A 20,791-nucleotide genomic window follows, 5' to 3' on the forward strand; every position below is an offset into this window, starting at 1 on the left:
AGAAGGCAGACTGGTGATCGGACATGGTTAGCAGCTTGAATGGAGAAGGCACACTGGTGATCAGACACGGTTAGAAGTTTGAATGGAGAAGGCACACTTGTGATCGGACATGGTTAGCAGTTTGAATGGAGAAGGCACACTGGTGATCGGACATGGTTAGCAGTTTGAATGGAGAAGGCACACTGGTGATCGGACAAGGTTAGCAGTTTGAATGGAGAAGGCACACTGGTGATCGGACATGGTTAGCAGTTTGAATGGAGAAGGCACACTGGTGATTGGACATGGTTAGCAGTTTGAATGGAGAAGGCACACTGACCCGACAAGGTTAGCAGTTTGAATGGAGAAGGCAAACTGGTGATCGGACACGGTTAGCAGTTTGAATGGAGAAGGCAGACTGGTGATCTGTCATGGTTGGCAGTATGAATGGAGAACGCACACTGGTGATCGGTCATGGTTGGCAGTTTGAATGGAGAAGGCACACTGGTGGTCGGACATGGTTGGCAGGTTGAATGGAGAAGGAACACTGGTGTTCGGACACGGTTAGCAATTTGAATGGAGAAGGCACACTTGTGATCGGACATGTTTAGCAGTTTGAATGGAGAAGGCACACAGGTGATCGGACATGGTTAGCAGTTTGAATGGAGAAGGCACACTGGTGATCGGACATGGTTAACAATTTGAATGGAGAAGGCACACTGGTGATCGGATAGTGTTAGCAGTTTGAATGGAGAAGGCACACTGGTGATCGGACATGGTTGGCAGTTTGAATGGAGAAGGCACACTGGCGATCGGACACGGATAGCAATTTGAATGGAGAAGGCACACTGGTGATCGGACATGGTTAGCAATTTGAATGGAGAAGGCACACTGGTGATCGGACATGGTTGGCAGTTTGAATGGAGAAAGCACACTGATGATCGGACATGGTTAGCAGTTTGAATGGAGAAGGCACACTGGTGATCGGACAAGGTTAGCAGTTTGAATGGAGAAGGCACACTGGTGATCGGACAAGGTTAGCAGTTTGAATGGAGAAGGCACACTGGTGATCGGACACGGTTAGCAGTTTGAATGGAGAAGGCACACTGGTGATCGGACACGGTTGGGGGTTTGAATGGAGAAGGCACACTGGTGATCGGTCATGGTTGGCAGTTTGAATGGAGAAGGAACACTGGTGATCGGACATGGTTAGCAATTTGAATGGAGAAGGCACACAAGTGATCTGACAAGGTTAGCAGTTTGAATGGAGAAGGCACACTGGTGATCGGACATGGTTAGCAGTTTGAATGGAGAAGGCACACTGGTGATCGGACAAGGTTAGCAGTTTGAATGGAGAAGGCACACTGGTGATCGGACATGGTTAGCAGTTTGAATGGAGAAGGCACACTGGTGATCGGTCATGGTTGGCAGTTTGAATGGAGAAGGAACACTGGTGATCGGACACGGTTAGCAATTTGAATGGAGAAGGCACACTGGTGATCGGACATGTTTGGCAGTTTGAATGGAGAAGGCATACTGGTGATCGGACAGTGTTAGCAGTTTGAATGTAGAAGGCACACTGGTGGTCGGACACGGTTAGCAGTTTGAATGGAGAAGGCACACTGGTGATCGGACACGGTTAGCAGTTTGAATGGAGACGGCACACTGGTGATCGGACACGGTTAGCAGTTTGAATGGAGAAGGTACACTGGTGATCGGACACGGTTAGCAGTTTGAATGTAGAAGGCACACAGGTGATCGGTCATGGTTGGCAGTTTGAATGGAGAAGGCAGACTGGTGATCGGTCAGGGTTAGCAGTTTGAATGGAGAAGGCACACTGTTGATCGGTCATGGTTGGCAGTTTGAATGGAGAAGGCAGACTGGTGATCGGACATGGTTAGCAGCTTGAATGGAGAAGGCACACTGGTGATCCGACACGGTTAGCAGTTTGAATGGAGAAGGCACACTGGTGATCGGACACGGTTAGCAGTTTGAATGGAGAAGGCACACTGGTGATCGGACACGGTTAGCAGTTTGAATGGAGAAGGCACTCTGGTGATTGGACATGGTTAGCAGTTTGAATGGAGAAGGCACACTGGTGATCGGGCAAGGTTAGCAGTTTGAACGGAGAAGGCACACTGGTGATCGGACTAGGTTAGCAATTTGAATGGAGAAGGAACACTGGTGATCGGACACGGTTGGCAGTTTGAATGGAGAAGGCACACTGGTGATAGGTCATGGTTGGCAGTTTGAATGGTGAAGGAACACTGGTGATCGGACATGGTTAGCAATTTGAATGGAGAAGGCACACTAGTGATCTGACAAGGTTAGCAGTTTGAATGGAGAAGGCACACTGGTGATCTGACACGGTTAGCCGTTTGAATGGAGAAGGTAAACTGGTGATCGGACATGTTTGGCAGTTTGAATGGAGAAGGTATACTGGTGATCGGGCAGTGTTAGCAGTTTGAATGTAGAAGGCACACTGGTGGTCGGACACGGTTAGCAGTTTGAATGGAGAAGGCACACTGGTGATCGGACATGGTTAGCAGTTTGAATGGAGAAGGCACACTGGTGATCGGACATGGTTAGCAGTTTGAATGGAGAAGGTACACTGGTGATCGGACACGGTTAGCAGTTTGAATGTAGAAGGCACACAGGTGATCGGTCATTGTTGGCAGTTTGAATGGAGAAGGCAGACTGGTGATCGGTTAGGGTTAGAAGTTTGAATGGAGAAGGCACACTGTTGATCGGTCATGGTTGGCAGTTTGAATGGAGAAGGCAGACTGGTGATTGGACATGGTTAGCAGCTTGAATGGAGAAGGCACACTGGTGATCAGACACGGTTAGAAGTTTGAATGGAGAAGGCACACTTGTGATCGGACATGGTTAGCAGTTTGAATGGAGAAGGCACACTGGTGATCGGACATGGTTAGCAGTTTGAATGGAGAAGGCACACTGGTGATCGGACAAGGTTAGCAGTTTGAATGGAGAAGGCACACTGGTGATCGGACATGGTTAGCAGTTTGAATGGAGAAGGCACACTGGTGATTGGACATGGTTAGCAGTTTGAATGGAGAAGGCACACTGACCCGACAAGGTTAGCAGTTTGAATGGAGAAGGCAAACTGGTGATCGGACACGGTTAGCAGTTAGAATGGAGAAGGCAGACTGGTGATCTGTCATGGTTGGCAGTATGAATGGAGAACGCACACTGGTGATCGGTCATGGTTGGCAGTTTGAATGGAGAAGGCACACTGGTGGTCGGACATGGTTGGCAGTTTGAATGGAGAAGGAACACTGGTGTTCGGACACGGTTAGCAATTTGAATGGAGAAGGCACACTTGTGATCGGACATGTTTAGCAGTTTGAATGGAGAAGGCACACAGGTGATCGGACATGGTTAGCAGTTTGAATGGAGAAGGCACACTGGTGATCGGACATGGTTAACAATTTGAATGGAGAAGGCACACTGGTGATCGGATAGTTTTAGCAGTTTGAATGGAGAAGGCACACTGGTGATCGGACATGGTTGGCAGTTTGAATGGAGAAGGCACACTGGCGATCGGACACGGATAGCAATTTGAATGGAGAAGGCACACTGGTGATCGGACATGGTTAGCAATTTGAATGGAGAAGGCACACTGGTGATCGGACATGGTTGGGAGTTTGAATGGAGAAAGCACACTGATGATCGGACATGGTTAGCAGTTTGAATGGAGAAGGCACACTGGTGATCGGACAAGGTTAGCAGTTTGAATGGAGAAGGCACACTGGTGATCGGACAAGGTTAGCAGTTTGAATGGAGAAGGCACACTGGTGATCGGACACGGTTAGCAGTTTGAATGGAGAAGGCACACTGGTGATCGGACATGGTTAGCAGTTTGAATGGAGAAGGCACACTGGTGATCGGACAGAGTTGGCAGTTTGAATGGAGAAGGAACACTGGTGATCGGACATGGTTAGCAATTTGAATGGAGAAGGCACTCTGGTGATTCGACATGGTTAGCAGTTTGAATGGAGAAGGCACACTGGTGATAGGACAAGGTTAGCAGTTTGAATGGAGAAGGCACACTGGTGATCGGACAGGGTTAGCAGTTTGAATGGAGAAGGCACACTGGTGATCGGACACGGTTAGCATTTTGAATGGAGAAGGCAGTCTGGTCATTGGACATGGTTAGCAGTTTGAATGGAGAAGGCACACTGGTGATCGGGCAAGGTTAGCAGTTTGAATGGAGAAGGCACACTGGTGATCGGACACGGTTAGCAGTTTGAATGGAGAAGGCACACAAGTGATCTGACAAGGTTAGCAGTTTGAATGGAGAAGGCACACTGGTGATCGGACATGGTTAGCAGTTTGAATGGAGAAGGCACACTGGTGATCGGACAAGGTTAGCAGTTTGAATGGAGAAGGCACACTGGTGATCGGACATGGTTAGCAGTTTGAATGGAGAAGGCACACTGGTGATCGGTCATGGTTGGCAGTTTGAATGGAGAAGGAACACTGGTGATCGGACATGGTTAGCAATTTGAATGGAGAATGCACTCTGGTGATTGGACATGGTTAGAGGTTTGAATGGAGAAGGCACACTGACCCGACATGGTTAGCAGTTTGAATGGAGAAGGCAAACTGGTGATCGGACACGGTTAGCAGTTTGAATGGAGAAGGCAGACTGGTGATCTGTCATGGTTGGCAGTATGAATGGAGAAGGCACACTGGTGATCGGTCATGGTTGGCAGTTTGAATGGAGAAGGCACACTGGTGGTCGGACATGGTTGGCAGTTTGAATGGAGAAGGAACACTGGTGTTCGGACACGGTTAGAAATTTGAATGGAGAAGGCACACTTGTGATCGGACATGTTTAGCAGTTTGAATGGAGAAGGCACACAGGTGATCGGACAGTGTTAGCAGTTTGAATGGAGAAGGCACACTGGTGATCGGACATGGTTGGCAGTTTGAATGGAGAAGGCAAACTGGTGATCGGACACGGATAGCAATTTGAATGGAGAAGGCACACTGGTGATCGGACATGGTTAGCAATTTGAATGGAGAAGGCACACTGGTGATCGGACAGTGTTAGCAGTTTGAATGGAGAAGGCACACTGGTGATCGGACATGGTTGGCAGTTTGAATGGAGAAGGCACACTGATGATCGGACATGGTTAGCAGTTTGAATGGAGAAGGCACACTGGTGATCGGACAAGGTTAGCAGTTTGAATGGAGAAGGCACACTGGTGATCGGACAAGGTTAGCAGTTTGAATGGAGAAGGCACACTGGTGATCGGACACGGTTAGCAGTTTGAATGGAGAAGGCACACTGGTGATCGGACACGGTTAGCAGTTTGAATGGAGAAGGCACACTGGTGATCGGACAGAGTTGGCAGTTTGAATGGAGAAGGAACACTGGTGATCGGACATGGTTAGCAATTTGAATGGAGAAGGCACTCTGGTGATTGGACATGGTTAGCAGTTTGAATGGAGAAGGCACACTGGTGATAGGACAAGGTTAGCAGTTTGAATGGAGAAGGCACACTGGTGATCGGACAGGGTTAGCAGTTTGAATGGAGAAGGCACACTGGTGATCGGAAACGGTTAGCAGTTTGAATGGAGAAGGCACTCTGGTCAATGGACATGGTTAGCAGTTTGAATGGAGAAGGCACACTGGTGATCGGGCAAGGTTAGCAGTTTGAATGGAGAAGGCACACTGGTGATCGGACACGGTTAGCAGTTTGAATGGAGAAGGCACACTGGTGATCGGACACGGTTGGGGGTTTGAATGGAGAAGGCACACTGGTGATCGGTCATGGTTGGCAGTTTGAATGGAGAAGGAACACTGGTGATCGGACATGGTTAGCAATTTGAATGGAGAAGGCACACAAGTGATCTGACAAGGTTAGCAGTTTGAATAAAGAAGGCACACTGGTGATCTGACACGGTTAGCCGTTTGAATGGAGAAGGTACACTGGTGATCGGACATGTTTGGCAGTTTGAATGGAGAAGGCATACTGGTGATCGGAGAGTGTTAGCAGTTTGAATGTAGAAGGCACACTGGTGGTCGGACACGGTTAGCAGTTTGAATGGAGAAGGCACACTGGTGATCGGACACAGTTAGCAGTTTGAATGGAGAAGGCACACTGGTGATCGGACACGGTTAGCAGTTTGAATGGAGAAGGTACACTGGTGATCTGACACGGTTAGCAGTTTGAATGTAGAAGGCACACAGGTGATCGGTCATGGTTGGCAGTTTGAATGGAGAAGGCAGACTGGTGATCGTTCAGGGTTAGCAGTTTGAATGGAGAAGGCACACTGTTGATCGGTCATGGTTGGCAGTTTGAATGGAGAAGGCAGACTGGTGATCGGACATGGTTAGCAGCTTGAATGGAGAAGGCACACTGGTGATCAGACATGGTTAGAAGTTTGAATGGAGAAGGCACACTGGTGATCGGACATGGTTAGCAGTTTGAATGGAGAAGGCACACTGGTGATCGGACAAGGTTAGCAGATTGAATGGAGAAGGCACACTGGTGATCGGACATGGTTAGCAGTTTGAATGGAGAAGGCACACTGGTGATCGGTCATGGTTGGCAGTTTGAATGGAGAAGGAACACTGGTGATCGGACATGGTTAGCAATTTGAATGGAGAATGCACTCTGGTGATTGGACATGGTTAGAGGTTACAATGGAGAAGGCACACTGGTGATCGGACATGGTTAGCAGTTTGAATGGAGAAGGCACACTGGTGATCGGTCATGGTTGGCAGTTTGAATGGAGAAGGCACACTGGTGATCGGTCATGGTTGGCAGTTTGAATGGAGAAGGAACACTGGTGATCGGACATGGTTAGCAATTTGAATGGAGAATGCACTCTGGTGATTGGACATGGTTAGAGGTTTCAATGGAGAAGGCACACTGATGATCGGACAAGGTTAGCAGTTTGAATGGAGAAGGCACACTGGTGATCGGACACGGTTAGCAGTTTGAATGGAGAAGGCACACTCGTGATCGGACACGGTTGGCAGTTTGAATGGAGAAGGCTAACTGGTGATCTGACAAGGTTAGCAGTTTGAATGGAGAAGGTACACTGGTGATCTGACACGGTTAGCAGTTTGAATGGAGAAGGCACACTGGTGATCTGACACGGTTAGCAGTTTGAATGGAGAAGGAACACTGGTGATCGGACACGGTTAGCAGTTTGAATGTAGAAGGCACACTGTTGATCGGTCATGGTTGGCAGTTTGAATGGAGAAGGCAGACTGGTGATCGGACATGGTTAGCAGCTTGAATGGAGAAGGCACACTGGTGATCTGACACGGTTAGCAGTTTGAATGGAGAAGGCACACTGGTGATCGGACATGTTTGGCAGTTTGAATGGAGAAGGCATACTGGTGATCGGTCATGGTTGGCAGTTTGAATGGAGAAGGAACTCTGGTGATCGGACACGGTTAGCAGTTTGAATGGAGAAGGCACACTGTTGATCGGTCATGGTTGGCAGTTTGAATGGAGAAGGCAGACTGGTGATCGGACATGGTTAGCAGCTTGAATGGAGAAGGCACACTGGTGATCAGACATGGTTAGAAGTTTGAATGGAGAAGGCACACTTGTGATCGGACATGGTTAGCAGTTTGAATGGAGAAGGCACACTGGTGATCGGACATGGTTAGCAGTTTGAATGGAGAAGGCACACTGGTGATCGGACAAGGTTAGCAGATTGAATGGAGAAGGCACACTGGTGATCGGACATTGTTAGCAGTTTGAATGGAGAAGGCACACTGGTGATCGGTCATGGTTGGCAGTTTGAATGGAGAAGGAACACTGGTGATCGGACATGGTTAGCAATTTGAATGGAGAATGCACTCTGGTGATTGGACATGGTTAGAGGTTTCAATGGAGAAGGCACACTGGTGATCGGACAAGGTTAGCAGTTTGAATGGAGAAGGCACACTGGTGATCGGACACGGTCAGCAGTTTGAATGGAGAAGGCACACTGGTGATCGGTCATGTTTGGCAGTTTGAATGGAGAAGGAACACTGGTGATCGGACACGGTTAGCAATTTGAATGGAGAAGGCACACTGGTGATCTGACAAGGTTAGCAGTTTGAATGGAGAAGGCACACTGGCGATCGGACACGGATAGCAATTTGAATGGAGAAGGCACACTGGTGATCGGACATGGTTAGCAATTTGAATGGAGAAGGCACACTGGTGATCGGACATGGTTGGCAGTTTGAATGGAGAAAGCACACTGATGATCGGACATGGTTAGCAGTTTGAATGGAGAAGGCACACTGGTGATCGGACAAGGTTAGCAGTTTGAATGGAGAAGGCACACTGGTGATCGGACAAGGTTAGCAGTTTGAATGGAGAAGGCACACTGGTGATCGGACACGGTTAGCAGTTTGAATGGAGAAGGCACACTGGTGATCGGACATGGTTAGCAGTTTGAATGGAGAAGGCACCCTGGTGATCGGACAGAGTTGGCAGTTTGAATGGAGAAGGAACACTGGTGATCGGACATGGTTAGCAATTTGAATGGAGAAGGCACTCTGGTGATTGGACATGGTTAGCAGTTTGAATGGAGAAGGCACACTGGTGATAGGACAAGGTTAGCAGTTTGAATGGAGAAGGCACACTGGTGATCGGACAGGGTTAGCAGTTTGAATGGAGAAGGCACACTGGTGATCGGACACGGTTAGCAGTTTGAATGGAGAAGGCAGTCTGGTCATTGGACATGGTTAGCAGTTTGAATGGAGAAGGCACACTGGTGATCGGGCAAGGTTAGCAGTTTGAATGGAGAAGGCACACTGGTGATCGGACACGGTTAGCAGTTTGAATGGAGAAGGCACACTGGTGATCGGACACGGTTGGGGGTTTGAATGGAGAAGGCACACTGGTGATCGGTCATGGTTGGCAGTTTGAATGGAGAAGGAACACTGGTGATCGGACATGGTTAGCAATTTGAATGGAGAAGGCACACAAGTGATCTGACAAGGTTAGCAGTTTGAATGGAGAAGGCACACTGGTGATCGGACATGGTTAGCAGTTTGAATGGAGAAGGCACACTGGTGATCGGACAAGGTTAGCAGTTTGAATGGAGAAGGCACACTGGTGATCGGACATGGTTAGCAGTTTGAATGGAGAAGGCACACTGGTGATCGGTCATGGTTGGCAGTTTGAATGGAGAAGGAACACTGGTGATCGGACATGGTTAGCAATTTGAATGGAGAATGCACTCTGGTGATTGGACATGGTTAGAGGTTTGAATGGAGAAGGCACACTGACCCGACACGGTTAGCAGTTTGAATGGAGAAGGCAAACTGGTGATCGGACACGGTTAGCTGTTTGAATGGAGAAGGCAGACTGGTGATCTGTCATGGTTGGCAGTATGAATGGAGAAGGCACACTGGTGATCGGACAGAGTTGGCAGTTTGAATGGAGAAGGAACACTGGTGATCGGACATGGTTAGCAATTTGAATGGAGAAGGCACTCTGGTGATTGGACATGGTTAGCAGTTTGAATGGAGAAGGCACACTGGTGATAGGACAAGGTTAGCAGTTTGAATGGAGAAGGCACACTGGTGATCGGACAGGGTTAGCAGTTTGAATGGAGAAGGCACACTGGTGATCGGACACGGTTAGCAGTTTGAATGGAGAAGGCAGTCTGGTCATTGGACATGGTTAGCAGTTTGAATGGAGAAGGCACACTGGTGATCGGGCAAGGTTAGCAGTTTGAATGGAGAAGGCACACTGGTGATCGGACACGGTTAGCAGTTTGAATGGAGAAGGCACACTGGTGATCGGACACGGTTGGGGGTTTGAATGGAGAAGGCACACTGGTGATCGGTCATGGTTGGCAGTTTGAATGGAGAAGGAACACTGGTGATCGGACATGGTTAGCAATTTGAATGGAGAAGGCACACAAGTGATCTGACAAGGTTAGCAGTTTGAATGGAGAAGGCACACTGGTGATCGGACATGGTTAGCAGTTTGAATGGAGAAGGCACACTGGTGATCGGACAAGGTTAGCAGTTTGAATGGAGAAGGCACACTGGTGATCGGACATGGTTAGCAGTTTGAATGGAGAAGGCACACTGGTGATCGGTCATGGTTGGCAGTTTGAATGGAGAAGGAACACTGGTGATCGGACATGGTTAGCAATTTGAATGGAGAATGCACTCTGGTGATTGGACATGGTTAGAGGTTTGAATGGAGAAGGCACACTGACCCGACACGGTTAGCAGTTTGAATGGAGAAGGCAAACTGGTGATCGGACACGGTTAGCTGTTTGAATGGAGAAGGCAGACTGGTGATCTGTCATGGTTGGCAGTATGAATGGAGAAGGCACACTGGTGATCGGTCATGGTTGGCAGTTTGAATGGAGAAGGCACACTGGTGGTCGGACATGGTTGGCAGTTTGAATGGAGAAGGAACACTGGTGTTCGGACACGGTTAGCAATTTGAATGGAGAAGGCACACTTGTGATCGGACATGTTTAGCAGTTTGAATGGAGAAGGCACACAGGTGATCGGACAGTGTTAGCAGTTTGAATGGAGAAGGCACACTGGTGATCGGACATGGTTGGCAGTTTGAATGGAGAAGGCAAACTGGTGATCGGACACGGATAGCAATTTGAATGGAGAAGGCACACTGGTGATCGGACATGGTTAGCAATTTGAATGGAGAAGGCACACTGGTGATCGGACAGTGTTAGCAGTTTGAATGGAGAAGGCACACTGGTGATCGGACATGGTTGGCAGTTTGAATGGAGAAGGCACACTGATGATCGGACATGGTTAGCAGTTTGAATGGAGAAGGCACACTGGTGATCGGACAAGGTTAGCAGTTTGAATGGAGAAGGCACACTGGTGATCGGACAAGGTTAGCAGTTTGAATGGAGAAGGCACACTGGTGATCGGACACGGTTAGCAGTTTGAATGGAGAAGGCACACTGGTGATCGGACACGGTTAGCAGTTTGAATGGAGAAGGCACACTGGTGATCGGACAGAGTTGGCAGTTTGAATGGAGAAGGAACACTGGTGATCGGACATGGTTAGCAATTTGAATGGAGAAGGCACTCTGGTGATTGGACATGGTTAGCAGTTTGAATGGAGAAGGCACACTGGTGATAGGACAAGGTTAGCAGTTTGAATGGAGAAGGCACACTGGTGATCGGACAGGGTTAGCAGTTTGAATGGAGAAGGCACACTGGTGATCGGAAACGGTTAGCAGTTTGAATGGAGAAGGCACTCTGGTCATTGGACATGGTTAGCAGTTTGAATGGAGAAGGCACACTGGTGATCGGACACGGTTAGCAGTTTGAATGGAGAAGGCACACTCGTGATCGGACACGGTTGGCAGTTTGAATGGAGAAGGCTAACTGGTGATCTGACAAGGTTAGCAGTTTGAATGGAGAAGGTACACTGGTGATCTGACACGGTTAGCAGTTTGAATGGAGAAGGCACACTGGTGATCTGACACGGTTAGCAGTTTGAATGGAGAAGGAACACTGGTGATCGGACACGGTTAGCAGTTTGAATGTAGAAGGCACACTGTTGATCGGTCATGGTTGGCAGTTTGAATGGAGAAGGCAGACTGGTGATCGGACATGGTTAGCAGCTTGAATGGAGAAGGCACACTGGTGATCTGACACGGTTAGCAGTTTGAATGGAGAAGGCACACTGGTGATCGGACATGTTTGGCAGTTTGAATGGAGAAGGCATACTGGTGATCGGTCATGGTTGGCAGTTTGAATGGAGAAGGAACACTGGTGATCGGACACGGTTAGCAGTTTGAATGGAGAAGGCACACTGTTGATCGGTCATGGTTGGCAGTTTGAATGGAGAAGGCAGACTGGTGATCGGACATGGTTAGCAGCTTGAATGGAGAAGGCACACTGGTGATCAGACATGGTTAGAAGTTTGAATGGAGAAGGCACACTTGTGATCGGACATGGTTAGCAGTTTGAATGGAGAAGGCACACTGGTGATCGGACATGGTTAGCAGTTTGAATGGAGAAGGCACACTGGTGATCGGACAAGGTTAGCAGATTGAATGGAGAAGGCACACTGGTGATCGGACATTGTTAGCAGTTTGAATGGAGAAGGCACACTGGTGATCGGTCATGGTTGGCAGTTTGAATGGAGAAGGAACACTGGTGATCGGACATGGTTAGCAATTTGAATGGAGAATGCACTCTGGTGATTGGACATGGTTAGAGGTTTCAATGGAGAAGGCACACTGGTGATCGGACAAGGTTAGCAGTTTGAATGGAGAAGGCACACTGGTGATCGGACACGGTCAGCAGTTTGAATGGAGAAGGCACACTGGTGATCGGTCATGTTTGGCAGTTTGAATGGAGAAGGAACACTGGTGATCGGACACGGTTAGCAATTTGAATGGAGAAGGCACACTGGTGATCTGACAAGGTTAGCAGTTTGAATGGAGAAGGCACACTGGCGATCGGACACGGATAGCAATTTGAATGGAGAAGGCACACTGGTGATCGGACATGGTAGGCAATTTGAATGGAGAAGGCACACTGGTGATCGGACATGGTTGGCAGTTTGAATGGAGAAAGCACACTGATGATCGGACATGGTTAGCAGTTTGAATGGAGAAGGCACACTGGTGATCGGACAAGGTTAGCAGTTTGAATGGAGAAGGCACACTGGTGATCGGACAAGGTTAGCAGTTTGAATGGAGAAGGCACACTGGTGATCGGACACGGTTAGCAGTTTGAATGGAGAAGGCACACTGGTGATCGGACATGGTTAGCAGTTTGAATGGAGAAGGCACCCTGGTGATCGGACAGAGTTGGCAGTTTGAATGGAGAAGGAACACTGGTGATCGGACATGGTTAGCAATTTGAATGGAGAAGGCACTCTGGTGATTGGACCTGGTTAGCAGTTTGAATGGAGAAGGCACACTGGTGATAGGACAAGGTTAGCAGTTTGAATGGAGAAGGCACACTGGTGATCGGACAGGGTTAGCAGTTTGAATGGAGAAGGCACACTGGTGATCGGACACGGTTAGCAGTTTGAATGGAGAAGGCAGTCTGGTCATTGGACATGGTTAGCAGTTTGAATGGAGAAGGCACACTGGTGATCGGGCAAGGTTAGCAGTTTGAATGGAGAAGGCACACTGGTGATTGGACACGGTTAGCAGTTTGAATGGAGAAGGCACACTGGTGATCGGACACGGTTGGGGGTTTGAATGGAGAAGGCACACTGGTGATCGGTCATGGTTGGCAGTTTGAATGGAGAAGGAACACTGGTGATCGGACATGGTTAGCAATTTGAATGGAGAAGGCACACAAGTGATCTGACAAGGTTAGCAGTTTGAATGGAGAAGGCACACTGGTGATCGGACATGGTTAGCAGTTTGAATGGAGAAGGCACACTGGTGATCGGACAAGGTTAGCAGTTTGAATGGAGAAGGCACACTGGTGATCGGACATGGTTAGCAGTTTGAATGGAGAAGGCACACTGGTGATCGGTCATGGTTGGCAGTTTGAATGGAGAAGGAACACTGGTGATCGGACATGGTTAGCAATTTGAATGGAGAATGCACTCTGGTGATCGGACACGGTTAGCAATTTGAATGGAGAAGGCACACTGGTGATCTGACAAGGTTAGCAGTTTGAATGGAGAAGGCAAACTGGTGATCGGACACGGTTAGCTGTTTGAATGGAGAAGGCAGACTGGTGATCTGTCATGGTTGGCAGTATGAATGGAGAAGGCACACTGGTGATCGGTCATGGTTGGCAGTTTGAATGGAGAAGGCACACTGGTGGTCGGACATGGTTGGCAGTTTGAATGGAGAAGGAACACTGGTGTTCGGACACGGTTAGCAATTTGAATGGAGAAGGCACACTTGTGATCGGACATGTTTAGCAGTTTGAATGGAGAAGGCACACAGGTGATCGGACAGTGTTAGCAGTTTGAATGGAGAAGGCACACTGGTGATCGGACATGGTTGGCAGTTTGAATGGAGAAGGCAAACTGGTGATCGGACACGGATAGCAATTTGAATGGAGAAGGCACACTGGTGATCGGACATGGTTAGCAATTTGAATGGAGAAGGCACACTGGTGATCGGACAGTGTTAGCAGTTTGAATGGAGAAGGCACACTGGTGATCGGACATGGTTGGCAGTTTGAATGGAGAAGGCACACTGATGATCGGACATGGTTAGCAGTTTGAATGGAGAAGGCACACTGGTGATCGGACAAGGTTAGCAGTTTGAATGGAGAAGGCACACTGGTGATCGGACAAGGTTAGCAGTTTGAATGGAGAAGGCACACTGGTGATCGGACACGGTTAGCAGTTTGAATGGAGAAGGCACACTGGTGATCGGACACGGTTAGCAGTTTGAATGGAGAAGGCACACTGGTGATCGGACAGAGTTGGCAGTTTGAATGGAGAAGGAACACTGGTGATCGGACATGGTTAGCAATTTGAATGGAGAAGGCACTCTGGTGATTGGACATGGTTAGCAGTTTGAATGGAGAAGGCACACTGGTGATAGGACAAGGTTAGCAGTTTGAATGGAGAAGGCACACTGGTGATCGGACAGGGTTAGCAGTTTGAATGGAGAAGGCACACTGGTGATCGGAAACGGTTAGCAGTTTGAATGGAGAAGGCACTCTGGTCATTGGACATGGTTAGCAGTTTGAATGGAGAAGGCACACTGGTGATCGGGCAAGGTTAGCAGTTTGAATGGAGAAGGCACACTGGTGATCGGACACGGATAGCAATTTGAATGGAGAAGGCACACTGGTGATCGGACATGGTTAGCAATTTGAATGGAGAAGGCACACTGGTGATCGGACATGGTTGGCAGTTTGAATGGAGAAAGCACACTGATGATCGGACATGGTTAGCAGTTTGAATGGAGAAGGCACACTGGTGATCGGACAAGGTTAGCAGTTTGAATGGAGAAGGCACACTGGTGATCGGACAAGGTTAGCAGTTTGAATGGAGAAGGCACACTGGTGATCGGACACGGTTAGCAGTTTGAATGGAGAAGGCACACTGGTGATCGGACATGGTTAGCAGTTTGAATGGAGAAGGCACACTGGTGATCGGACAGAGTTGGCAGTTTGAATGGAGAAGGAACACTGGTGATCGGACATGGTTAGCAATTTGAATGGAGAAGGCACTCTGGTGATTGGACATGGTTAGCAGTTTGAATGGAGAAGGCACACTGGTGATAGGACAAGGTTAGCAGTTTGAATGGAGAAGGCACACTGGTGATCGGACAGGGTTAGCAGTTTGAATGGAGAAGGCACACTGGTGATCGGACACGGTTAGCAGTTTGAATGGAGAAGGCAGTCTGGTCATTGGACATGGTTAGCAGTTTGAATGGAGAAGGCACACTGGTGATCGGGCAAGGTTAGCAATTTGAATGGAGAAGGCACACTGGTGATCGGACACGGTTAGCAGTTTGAATGGAGAAGGCACACTGGTGATCGGACACGGTTGGGGGTTTGAATGGAGAAGGCACACTGGTGATCGGTCATGGTTGGCAGTTTGAATGGAGAAGGAACACTGGTGATCGGACATGGTTAGCAATTTGAATGGAGAAGGCACACAAGTGATCTGACAAGGTTAGCAGTTTGAATGGAGAAGGCACACTGGTGATCGGACATGGTTAGCAGTTTGAATGGAGAAGGCACACTGGTGATCGGACAAGGTTAGCAGTTTGAATGGAGAAGGCACACTGGTGATCGGACATGGTTAGCAGTTTGAATGGAGAAGGCACACTGGTGATCGGTCATGGTTGGCAGTTTGAATGGAGAAGGAACACTGGTGATCGGACATGGTTAGCAATTTGAATGGAGAATGCACTCTGGTGATTGGACATGGTTAGAGGTTTGAATGGAGAAGGCACACTGACCCGACATGGTTAGCAGTTTGAATGGAGAAGGCAAACTGGTGATCGGACACGGTTAGCAGTTTGAATGGAGAAGGCAGACTGGTGATCTGTCATGGTTGGCAGTATGAATGGAGAAGGCACACTGGTGATCGGTCATGGTTGGCAGTTTGAATGGAGAAGGCACACTGGTGGTCGGACATGGTTGGCAGTTTGAATGGAGAAGGAACACTGGTGTTCGGACACGGTTAGCAATTTGAATGGAGAAGGCACACTTGTGATCGGACATGTTTAGCAGTTTGAATGGAGAAGGCACACAGGTGATCGGACAGTGTTAGCAGTTTGAATGGAGAAGGCACACTGGTGATCGGACATGGTTGGCAGTTTGAATGGAGAAGGCAAACTGGTGATCGGACACGGATAGCAATTTGAATGGAGAAGGCACACTGGTGATCGGACATGGTTAGCAATTTGAATGGAGAAGGCACACTGGTGATCGGACAGTGTTAGCAGTTTGAATGGAGAAGGCACACTGGTGATCGGACATGGTTGGCAGTTTGAATGGAGAAGGCACACTGATGATCGGACATGGTTAGCAGTTTGAATGGAGAAGGCACACTGGTGATCGGACAAGGTTAGCAGTTTGAATGGAGAAGGCACACTGGTGATCGGACAAGGTTAGCAGTTTGAATGGAGAAGGCACACTGGTGATCGGACACGGTTAGCAGTTTGAATGGAGAAGGCACACTGGTGATCGGACACGGTTAGCAGTTTGAATGGAGAAGGCACACTGGTGATCGGACAGAGTTGGCAGTTTGAATGGAGAAGGAACACTGGTGATCGGACATGGTTAGCAATTTGAATGGAGAAGGCACACTGGTGATTGGACATGGTTAGCAGTTTGAATGGAGAAGGCACACTGGTGATAGGACAAGGTTAGCAGTTTGAATGGAGAAGGCACACTGGTGATCGGACAGGGTTAGCAGTTTGAATGGAGAAGGCACACTGGTGATCGGAAACGGTTAGCAGTTTGAATGGAGAAGGCACTCTGGTCATTGGACATGGTTAGCAGTTTGAATGGAGAAGGCACACTGGTGATCGGGCAAGGTTAGCAGTTTGAATGGAGAAGGCACACTGGTGATCGGACACGGTTAGCAGTTTGAATGGAGAAGGCACACTGGTGATCGGTCATGGTTGGCAGTTTGAATGGAGAAGGAACACTGGTGATCGGACATGGTTAGCAATTTGAATGGAGAAGGCACACAAGTGATCTGACAAGGTTAGCAGTTTGAATAAAGAAGGCACACTGGTGATCTGACACGGTTAGCCGTTTGAATGGAGAAGGTACACTGGTGATCGGACATGTTTGGCAGTTTGAATGGAGAAGGCATACTGGTGATCGGAGAGCGTTAGCAGTTTGAATGTAGAAGGCACACTGGTGGTCGGACACGGTTAGCAGTTTGAATGGAGAAGGCACACTGGTGATCGGACACAGTTAGCAGTTTGAATGGAGAAGGCACACTGGTGATCGGACACGGTTAGCAGTTTGAATGGAGAAGGTACACTGTTGATCTGACACGGTTAGCAGTTTGAATGTAGAAGGCACACAGGTGATCGGTCATGGTTGGCAGTTTGAATGGAGAAGGCAGACTGGTGATCGTTCAGGGTTAGCAGTTTGAATGGAGAAGGCACACTGTTGATCGGTCATGGTTGGCAGTTTGAATGGAGAAGGCAGACTGGTGATCGGACATGGTTAGCAGCTTGAATGGAGAAGGCACACTGGTGATCAGACATGGTTAGAAGTTTGAATGGAGAAGGCACACTGGATATCGGACATGGTTAGCAGTTTGAATGGAGAAGGCACACTGGTGATCGGACAAGGTTAGCAGATTGAATGGAGAAGGCACACTGGTGATCGGACATGGTTAGCAGTTTGAATGGAGAAGGCACACTGGTGATCGGTCATGGTTGGCAGTTTGAATGGAGAAGGTACACTGGTGATCGGACATGGTTAGCAATTTGAATGGAGAATGCACTCTGGTGATTGGACATGGTTAGAGGTTTCAATGGAGGAGGCACACTGGTGATCGGACATGGTTAGCAGTTTGAATGGAGAAGGCACAGTGGTGATCGGACACGGTTAGCAGTTTGAATGGAGAAGGCACACTGGTGATCGGACATGGTTAGCAGTTTGAATGGAGAAGGCACACTGGTGATCGGACAGAGTTGGCAGTTTGAATGGAGAAGGAACACTGGTGATCGGACATGGTTAGCAATTTGAATGGAGAAGGCACTCTGGTGATTGGACATGGTTAGCAGTTTGAATGGAGAAGGCACACTGGTGATAGGACAAGGTTAGCAGTTTGAATGGAGAAGGCACACTGGTGATCGGACAGGGTTAGCAGTTTGAATGGAGAAGGCACACTGGTGATCGGACACGGTTAGCAGTTTGAATGGAGAAGGCAGTCTGGTCATTGGACATGGTTAGCAGTTTGAATGGAGAAGGCACACTGGTGATCGGGCAAGGTTAGCAGTTTGAATGGAGAAGGCACACTGGTGATCGGACACGGTTAGCAGTTTGAATGGAGAAGGCACACTGGTGATCGGACACGGTTGGGGGTTTGAATGGAGAAGGCACACTGGTGATCGGTCATGGTTGGCAGTTTGAATGGAGAAGGAACACTGGTGATCGGACATGGTTAGCAATTTGAATGGAGAAGGCACACAAGTGATCTGACAAGGTTAGCAGTTTGAATGGAGAAGGCACACTGGTGATCGGACATGGTTAGCAGTTTGAATGGAGAAGGCACACTGGTGATCGGACAAGGTTAGCAGTTTGAATGGAGAAGGCACACTGGTGATCGGACATGGTTAGCAGTTTGAATGGAGAAGGCACACTGGTGATCGGTCATGGTTGGCAGTTTGAATGGAGAAGGAACACTGGTGATCGGACATGGTTAGCAATTTGAATGGAGAATGCACTCTGGTGATTGGACATGGTTAGAGGTTTGAATGGAGAAGGCACACTGACCCGACATGGTTAGCAGTTTGAATGGAGAAGGCAAACTGGTGATCGGACACGGTTAGCAGTTTGAATGGAGAAGGCAGACTGGTGATCTGTCATGGTTGGCAGTATGAATGGAGAAGGCACACTGGTGATCGGTCATGGTTGGCAGTTTGAATGGAGAAGGCACACTTGTGATCGGACATGTTTAGCAGTTTGAATGGAAAAGGCACACAGGTGATCGGACAGTGTTAGCAGTTTGAATGGAGAAGGCACACTGGTGATCGGACATGGTTGGCAGTTTGAATGGAGAAGGCAAACTGGTGATCGGACACGGATAGCAATTTGAATGGAGAAGGCACACTGGTGATCGGACATGGTTAGCAATTTGAATGGAGAAGGCACACTGGTGATCGGACAGTGTTAGCAGTTTGAATGGAGAAGGCACACTGGTGATCGGACATGGTTGGCAGTTTGAATGGAGAAGGCACACTGATGATCGGACATGGTTAGCAGTTTGAATGGAGAAGGCACACTGGTGATCGGACAAGGTTAGCAGTTTGAATGGAGAAGGCACACTGGTGATCGGACAAGGTTAGCAGTTTGAATGGAGAAGGCACACTGGTGATCGGACACGGTTAGCAGTTTGAATGGAGAAGGCACACTGGTGATCGGACACGGTTAGCAGTTTGAATGGAGAAGGCACACTGGTGATCGGACAGAGTTGGCAGTTTGAATGGAGAAGGAACACTGGTGATCGGACATGGTTAGCAATTTGAATGGAGAAGGCACTCTGGTGATTGGACATGGTTAGCAGTTTGAATGGAGAAGGCACACTGGTGATAGGACAAGGTTAGCAGTTTGAATGGAGAAGGCACACTGGTGATCGGACAGGGTTAGCAGTTTGAATGGAGAAGGCACACTGGTGATCGGAAACGGTTAGCAGTTTGAATGGAGAAGGCACTCTGGTCATTGGACATGGTTAGCAGTTTGAATGGAGAAGGCACACTGGTGATCGGGCAAGGTTAGCAGTTTGAATGGAGAAGGCACACTGGTGATCGGACACGGTTAGCAGTTTGAATGGAGAAGGCACACTGGTGATCGGTCATGGTTGGCAGTTTGAATGGAGAAGGAACACTGGTGATCGGACATGGTTAGCAATTTGAATGGAGAAGGCACACAAGTGATCTGACAAGGTTAGCAGTTTGAATAAAGAAGGCACACTGGTGATCTGACACGGTTAGCCGTTTGAATGGAGAAGGTACACTGGTGATCGGACATGTTTGGCAGTTTGAATGGAGAAGGCATACTGGTGATCGGAGAGTGTTAGCAGTTTGAATGTAGAAGGCACACTGGTGGTCGGACACGGTTAGCAGTTTGAATGGAGAAGGCACACTGGTGATCGGACACGGTTAGCAGTTTGAATGGAGAAGGCACACTGGTGATCGGACAAGGTTAGCAGTTTGAATGGAGAAGGCACACTGGTGATCGGACAAGGTTAGCAGTTTGAATGGAGAAGGCACACTGGTGATCGGACACGGTTAGCAGTTTGAATGGAGAAGGCACACTGGTGATCGGACATGGTTAGCAGTTTGAATGGAGAAGGCACACTGGTGATCGGACAGAGTTGGCAGTTTGAATGGAGAAGGAACACTGGTGATCGGACATGGTTAGCAATTTGAATGGAGAAGGCACTCTGGTGATTGGACATGGTTAGCAGTTTGAATGGAGAAGGCACACTGGTGATAGGACAAGGTTAGCAGTTTGAATGGAGAAGGCACACTGGTGATCGGACAGGGTTAGCAGTTTGAATGGAGAAGGCACACTGGTGATCGGACACGGTTAGCAGTTTGAATGGAGAAGCAGTCTGGTCATTGGACATGGTTAGCAGTTTGAATGGAGAAGGCACACTGGTGATCGGGCAAGGTTAGCAGTTTGAATGGA

This window comes from Hemitrygon akajei, chromosome 20 (assembly GCF_048418815.1).
Source record: "Hemitrygon akajei chromosome 20, sHemAka1.3, whole genome shotgun sequence".
Lineage (NCBI taxonomy): Eukaryota > Metazoa > Chordata > Chondrichthyes > Myliobatiformes > Dasyatidae > Hemitrygon > Hemitrygon akajei.